The sequence below is a fragment of the Cetorhinus maximus genome, chromosome 20 (assembly GCF_964194155.1).
Source record: "Cetorhinus maximus chromosome 20, sCetMax3.hap1.1, whole genome shotgun sequence".
Taxonomy (NCBI): Eukaryota; Metazoa; Chordata; class Chondrichthyes; order Lamniformes; family Cetorhinidae; genus Cetorhinus; species Cetorhinus maximus.
In genome coordinates, this window is record NC_135898.1 from 82,398,887 (window position 1) to 82,407,602 (window position 8,716).

Genomic DNA, 8,716 nt, shown 5'->3' on the forward strand with positions numbered 1-8,716 from the left:
TTTATTACCTATTTTAGTACAACACTGTATTGTTCCCAAGAAACTGGCATAACGTTTTTTTGTATTCAGTTTTTTTTTGGAGAATTGTGTAAAATAATTTTAATGATGAAACTATTTATTTAATAACTGTATTAAATTTGTATTAGAATACAGGAAGCAATTTCTGTGTGATGTCACTGTAACAAAGATAGTGCAGGAAGTCAGGGATTGTTGTGTGAGGCATTAATGCACCAATAGTTAGACAAAGGAACCAAGAGAGCACAGAAAGAAAAAACAGAGACAAAAAAAAGGTAGAGAGGGGAAACAGAAAGAGAAAGAGGGGCAGAGAGAAGATAAATAAAAGAATGAGAAAGGGAAACTGAATAGAATGACAGAAATAGAAAGGAAGAAAGATAGAAGAGGTTAAGAAAAGTCAGAGATGGAAAAGGCCACTCAGTCCATTAAAGCCCATCAATGAGTGACTGTCCACCCATACATTACCTCTCCCATCATAGAATCCTATTGTATTTTGAATAATGTCCTATATTTTCACCTTTTACCTGTTTGGCAGATCATTCCAGTTAGCACTCCATAATCTCTATTCTAAATTCACTTTTTGGAGAGAGAGATATAGAAAGGTGTCAAAGAGACAGAAATACAATTAGAAAGAGGTAGATATATGTGTAAAGATAAATATTTCCATCACACTGGGGAGGATAGATAGACAAACAGATAGACAGACAGACAGATAGATAAACTGACAGGCCGATGACAGATAAATACTACAAATCTTTTAGTATAATGAGTTGGGGAACGTTTCCTCATTACCTTTAGCAAAATCGTGAACATATCTTCATATGTTTTATATGAGTTTACAATTTCATATTATAGTAGATATATAGATAGGTGCACAGATCGATAGAGCTAGAATCAGACAGCCACAATTACTTGGAGGAACACAGCTCGGCTAATTTGAATATACTTCTGACTGGTGACTTTGACTAAGGCAACTGGTCAGTGTTATCTGTGTATAAATCCTACACTTTTCAACATTGTTTGAGATTGCCTTCTTTTTGCTATTACCCATCCCAACAAAGCAGTGGGATTAAATGCTGCATTCTGCAGCAAGCTTCCACACATTCACAATTATGAATATCTCTGTAAGTAGCTTTGTAATTTATATGGAGTACAATTGCAGTATGAAATATTAGCCTATAGCCTATCCATGTGACAGTATAGGAGAGCTTTACTCTATGTCCAACTCCGTGTCGTACCTGCCCTGGGAGTGATGGATACAACAATGTAGAGGGAATTTACCCTGTATCTAACTGGTGCTATACCCGCCATGAGAGTTTTTGATGGGACGTGTAGAGGGAGCTTTACTGTCTATCTAACCAGTGCTGTACCTGCCATGGGAGTGTGATGAAACAGTGTAGAGGGAGCTTCATTCTGTTTCTAATCTTTGGTATTTTATCAAAGTCACTGAATAATTTAACATCCCATAGCAGTATTTCATCCCAATCCAATGCGTGGGAACTCTGCTGATCATCCTGGACTGTTTCATCCTCGTTTAAAGCTGCTGATTCAGTCTCAAGTACAACTCCACAGTTGTCCACAATCATCCACTACCTGATCCAAGTGACCATTCTTCCTCTGCTAGCCTAGACAATGAGTGTTGGCAGGTATTTCAACTGGGTGGACACTTTCCACTTTCGTGCAGGATAGTCAACAGGAGTGCGAAGCCTGCTTCATGTTTCCTCTTCAGAACCATGGGGTCTGGAAGCTAACTCCTACCCAAGTGGGACTGTTTAATCGCTCAGGTCACATAAAGAACCTTGGTCACGGCTCAATACTAACTGAGAAATACACATCATCTAGGCCATCGGGAGCTGAGTTTTATTTATTGATCTATAGGAGGTATTTGAAAATACATCAATCAAAAAATTGGCATTTTTTCAGCATTTTCAATGGTAGAATTCTAACATGAAGGTTGTCAATGAAATAATGACAGACAAGAAGCTTAAAAATATTTCTTTATGCTTGGTGAATCTCTACTGCTTTACTAATGTGCGGCAAATTAATGTTTCTTATTGGTAGGAAATGCGGTAGGTATGGATTATCGATCACGTCCATATAAAAATCATCTACCCTATGATACAGTTACTGTATCTGTAACATAAGAAGATAAGAAATAGGAGCAGAAGTAGACCACATGGCCCATTCAGCCTGCTCCGCCATTCAATATGATTATGGTTGATCTTGGGCTTCAACTCCTTTCCCGCCCGCTCCCCATATTCCTTGATTCCCTGAGAGACCAAAAATCTGTCTATCCCAGCCTTAAATGTATTCAACAATGGAGCATCCACAACCTTCTGGGGTAGAGAATTCCAAAGATTCACAACCCCTTGAGTGAAGAAATTTCTCCGCATCTCAATCCTAAATGATTGGTCCCTTATGTTGAGACTGTGCCCCTGTGTTTTAGATTTCCCAACCAGCGGAAACAATCTCTCAGCATCCACCCTATCAAGCCTTTTCAGAATGTTATAGGTTTCAATGAAATCACCTTTCATTCTTCCAAACTCCAGCGAATATAAGCCCAGTTTGCTCACCCTCTCATCATAGGACAACCTCCTTGTCCCAGGGATCAATTTAGTGAACCTTCTCTGTACCACCTCAATGCAAGTATATCCTTTCTTAAATGTGGAAACCAAAACTGCACACAGTACTCCAGATGCAGTTGCACCAAAACCCCGTAGAACTGTGGCAAGACTTCTTTTTTCTTGTACTCCAATCCCTTGCAATAAAGGCCAATATGCCATTTGCATCTGCATGCTAACTTTCTGCATTCCTTGTACCAGCACACTCAAGTCTCTTTGAACATCAACACTTACAAGTTTCTCACCTTTTAAAAAATATTCTGCTTTTTTATTTTTACGGCCAAAGTGAATAACTTCACATTTCCCTATATTACACTCCATCTTCCATCTCACTGCCCACACACCTAACTAACCTGTCTATATCACTTTGCAGCCTCTCTGTGTCTTCCCTGCAGCTTACCTTTCCACCTAGCTTGGTATCATCAGCAAACTTAGATACATTACTCTCCATCTCTTCATGTAAGTCATTAATACAGATTGTAAATAGCCAATCTGCTATTTGCAACGGTTCAAGATGGCAGCTCACCACCACCTTCTCAAGGGCAACTAGGGCTAGACAATAAATGCTGGCCCAGCACTGATCCTTGGAGCACTTCACTAGTCACTGCCTGCCAACTTGAAAAAGCCCCGTATATGCCCACTCTCTGTTTTCTATCCATACTAATATATTACCTCCAACTCCAGGAGCCCTTCTTTTGCCTATTAACCTTTTGTGCGGCACCTTATCGAATGCCTTCTGGAAATCCAAGTTCCCCTTTATCTACCTTACTAGTTACATCCTCAAAAAACTCTAATAAATTTGTCAAACAGGATTTCCCTTTAGTAAAACCATGTTAATTTGTTCTAATCATACTATGCTTTTTAAGTGCATTGTTAAGACTTCCTTAATAATATATTCCAGCATTTTCCCAACAACTGATGTTAGGCTAATTGACCTTGGTTCACTGCTTTCTCTCTCTCACTCCTTTCTTGAAAAGTGGTGTAACATTTGCCAACTTCCAATCTAGTTAGACCTCCCTGAATTTAAAGAATTTTGGCAAATCATAGCTAGCACATCCACTATCTCTGCAGCTTTCTCTTTTAGAACCCTAGGGTGTAGGATTTGTTGGTTTTAGTCGCTTAAGTTTCTCCGATGCTTTATCTCTGCTGATATTAATTTTCCTGATTTCCTCACTCTTTTTAGCTTCTAGGTTATCGTTTATTTCTGGTCTGAACCTTGTGTCTTCTACTGTGAAGACAGACACAAAATATTTGTTCAGTGCTTCAGCCATTTCCTCGTTCCCCATGATAATTTCTCCTGTCTCTGCTTCTAAGGGACCAACATTTACTTTAGCTACTCTCTATCCTTTTTATATACTTATAAAAGCTCTTACAATCTGCTTCTATATTTCTGGCTTATATTTCTGGCTAGTTTACTCACATGTTCTATTATTTTCCCTTTTTTAATCAGCTTTTGGTGGCCCTTTGCTGGTTTCTAAAACACTCCCAATCCTTTGCCGTGCTCATATGCAATCTTCAACTTAGTGAAAGTAATTTATAGGTATAACTATAAAATATAAAAAATCTTAAATTCATGCATAATTACTGTTAATTTTTGCAATTATAAGTTCTTCTATTCACATCTATAGTGCAAATTTCCCACATAAACATGTCATATCGGAATTACACCTTGCCCCTGCAGTGCTACCACTTGGAGGGCATAATTACATCATAGCAAATTTGCAGTCACGACATCTACCATCTAGAAGGACAAGGGCAGCAGATAGATGGGAACACCACCCTCCAAGTCGCTCACCATCCTGACTTGGAAATATATTGCCATACCTTCACTGTCGCTGGGTCAAAATCCTGGAACTCCCTTCCTAACAGAACTGTGGGTGTACCTACACCACATGGACTGCAGCAGTTCAAGAAGGCAGCTCACCACCATCTTCTCAAGGGTAACTAGGGATGGGCAATAAATGCTGGCCTAGCCAGCGAAGCCCACATCCCATGAATGAACAAAAAAATGCTATTATAAATTGGACCATAGAAATTTATTATGGAAATATAAAAATAAGCTATCATGTATGACATTAAACGGGAACTGAATTATGTCTGGGTGTTGTAGTCCAATTTCTTTATTCATTCAGGGAATGTGGAGTGTCACTGGCATCCCTATACAACTGAGTGGCTTGCTAGGCCATTTCGGAGGGTAGTCAGGATGTTTGAAATCACTTTACAGCCAATTTTTTGAATAATTTTTGAAGTCACTGTTGTAACAGGAAATTTGGCAGCCAATTTGTGCACAGCAAGCTCCTACAAACAACAATGTGGTAATGACCAGATCATCCAGATTTCTTTTTGTGATGTTGCTTGAGGTATAAATGGCCGGGACACCAGTGAGTACTCTGCTCTTCTTCTTTGAATAGTGGCCGTGGGATCTATTAAATCCCTTAAAAGGACAGACAAGGCCATGGTTTAAAATATCATCTGAAACATTAGGAGTGTCAGCCTGAATTATGTGCTCAATTTCTGTAGTGGATCCTAAACCCACAACCTCAGAGTGACTCGGAGGTGAAAGCATTACCAACTAACCACAGCTAACACCGATATTATTAATTAGATCAAAAAATACTTAAAAATAGGTCAGTAATTTTATCTTAAAGTTACCTATACTATTGAAATTCAGTCTGCTCAGCTAGGTTCTTACCTACATCAATGAGTTGAATGACCAGTTAGCCAGTTTCTTGAACAAAAACAGAATTACCTGGAAAAACTCAGCAGGTCTGGCAGCATCGGTGGAGAAGAAAAGAGTCGACATTTCGGGTCCACACGACCCTTCAACAGAACTTTCTTGGTTGGTTGAGGGAGAATGTGGGACAGAACACCGGGAAAAATCCCTGCTGCTCATCAAATAAGGGAATGGGGCTTTTAACATCCAACTTAAACAGTGCAATGAGCAGACAGACCTTGCCTTATTACCTCAATTTAAGCACGGCACCTTCAACAATTCTGCACTTTCTCTCTGTACTACACTGGTTGGATTACATTCTGATGCATCAACAGCTCAAACTCATAATGTAATGAGAAGGGTCATACGGATTTGAAACGTTAATCTGTTTCTGTCTCCAAAGATGCTGCTAGACCTGCTGAGTTTTTCCATCATTTCCTGTTTTTGTTTCTGATTTCCAGCATCTGCAGTATTTTGCTTTTATCACAATGTAATGTCTTGGGAATGGACCTACCAACTGAGTCAAGCTGACACATGGTTTACAGCTCCCTATTTACAGTTTCTAATCGGGAACCAGGAGACCAAATTATACAGGTCATAATACCACAACAACTTGCATTTATATACCACCTCTCATGTAATGGAACATCCCAAGATGCTTCACATGAGTGATACCAGACAAAATTTGAGACTGAGACACACAAAGATATATCATGATAGACAACCAAAAGCTTGGTCAAAGCGGTAGGTTTTAAGGAGCATCTTAAAACAGGAGGATGTAGAGAGGCGAAGATGTTTTGGGAGGGGGTAAGAGCTTAGAGTTTAGAGCTTAGACCTAGGCAGCTGAAGGCACAGCCATCAATAGAGCTTCCAATTATCAAGCACAGCAGCAAGAGACTTGAAATAGCAGTGAATCCTGCACCTCAGCTGGACAGGTGGATCACTATGGTTGGTCATCTGCTACAACTGAGGATGTAATTGTTTTTCATCTGACAGCTCTCCAAAACATTGCTGTGAATAAATTAACATTGTTTGAAATACTGACATTTGTCCTCTCTCCTTCAGCTACTGTCAGACTGTCCCACAGGGTCCATCAGCATCAATAAATACAAGTGGAAACTTGACTATCATTCATTATAGCTTATCCAGGTTACTCTGAGAGATCATAGGGATGCCTCATCCATGAAATAACAATGTCACAGGGACACAGTAAGGGGTATTCTGAGCTGTGGCTGTGATACATTGTTGGAGGCACTTTATGCTGCTTCTAACTAAGAGCATAGCTGACAATAGAGTGCTCATGAGAGAGTGTAGAGGGAGCTTTACTCTGTATCTAAACTGTGCTGTACCTACCCTGGGAGCGTTTGATGAGACAGCGTCGATGGAATTTTACCAGACAATCTGATCATTATTGTATTGGTGTTTGTGGAAGCTTGTTGTGTGCAAATTGGCTGCTGTGATTCATACAGTTCAGCAGTGTCTGTATTTCAAAAGTGCTTAATTGACCATAAAGGATGTCCTGATGGGCGTTATATAAATGCAAATTCTTTCTTTACTTTACCATTTAGCCGAGGCTTGCACTCCTTCATTGAATAAAATTCAAGGGTTTTGAGCAATATTAGTGTGGACTTGATATGAGCCTGCAGTAATGTTGAATATGAGCTGCACAGTTACTGTGCAATCGTGGAATACATTGAATGGAAAAAGAAATAGCTGGGAACAATCAGAAGCTCAGTTAGAATCTGCAAAGACAACCAAGTGTAGGCCCTTTGTCAGAACTCAACCATTTACTTTTCTATAGTGTTCCTCATGTATTTATCTTGTGCCTTTAACATAATAAAATTCCCCAAGGTGCTTCACAGGAGCATTATAAAGCAAAATTACACATCAACCCACATAAGGTGATTTTAGGGCAGATGGTCAAAAGCATGGTCATGGTTTTATGGAGCGTCTTAAAGGAGGGAAAGAAGTTAGAGATGTGAAGAGATTTATGGAGGGAATTCAAGAGTTTAGGATCTTGGCAGCTGAAGGCACAGCGACCAATGGTGGATCACTTAAAAATCAGAAATGCTGAAGAGGCCAAAATTAAAGGAGTGCAGACTTTTCGGAGGGTTGTGGGGCTGGAGGAGATTACAGAGGTAGGGAGGGACAAAACTATGGAGGGATTTGAGGACAAGGTTAAGAATGAGCCATTGCTGGTCAGCGAGCACTAAGATGACGGTTGAACAAGACTTGGTGTAAGGACATGAGCAGCAGAGTTTTGGATGGCCTCAAGTCTATGAAGTGTAGCGTGTGGGAGACCAGCTAGCAGTGCATTAGAATAGTCAAATCTGAAGTTAACAACGGCATGGATGATGAGCTGAGATCGGGGCAAGTCGGGTGATATTACTGAGGCGGAACGAAAACTAAATCTCAGCATGGACACTGAGTCTGAGAGAAAGAGGAGAAGGAAAAGCTAGCGTTCATGTGGGGTGAAATCAAAGGTGCAACTTTTCTACTGTTCTCGTACTGCTCATGCATATGGGTGCGGTAACTGAAAGCTGGACTCATAATCCAGAGAACATGTGTTCAAACCTCATCACGATTTGAGAATTTGAATTCAGTTTTTAAAAAGTTGAAAATAAAAAGCATGTCTCAGTAAAAGTGACAATGAAACAGTTGTATCATCCTAAAAACCTAATTGGTTCACTAACGTCCTTTAGGGAAAGAAACATGCTGACCCTACCCAGTCTGGGCGAATCCCCCGCACAATGTGGTTGACTTTTAACTGCTCTCTGAAATGGCCAAACTAGCACTCAGTTGTGTCACCATTTCCTCAGAGAAACTAAGGATGGGCAATAAATGCTGCCTTTGCCTGGTGGCACCCAGAGCGTGACCACGGATTAAAAGAAAACAGTGCTTCACAGTTGCATTGCTGGTCATTCCTGTGATGCAGCATACAGAAAACCACACACACACTTTGCCATCTTTCCAAGGAGACACCAGAGCTCCATTAACCTATAGCTGCAGCTAGGCTGCTCAAGTGTGGGTTATGATTTTAATAGAGTGTGGCGGCAATGTTCCTGAAAGCTGAGAACACAAAAGCTGTGCCCTCTGAATCGATGCTTTTTTTGTATATTCCAGAACACTGCAGACAGCAATAAGCACTCCTCTTAAACCTTAATTAATTCCAGTTTAAGAAAGTCATTGGAGTTGTGAGATGGGAGATATCAGACACCTGTGGGAAATGTCACACCTCCAACTTGCACCCGCTCACCAGCTTCTCCTCTCATGTAAATGAGAGCTGTTAAATCCCACCCCCCATCTCAACACCCCCACTGACCCTTTCATCTGCCTCTAAAATGCTGCTGCTTTGGTATTAAACACC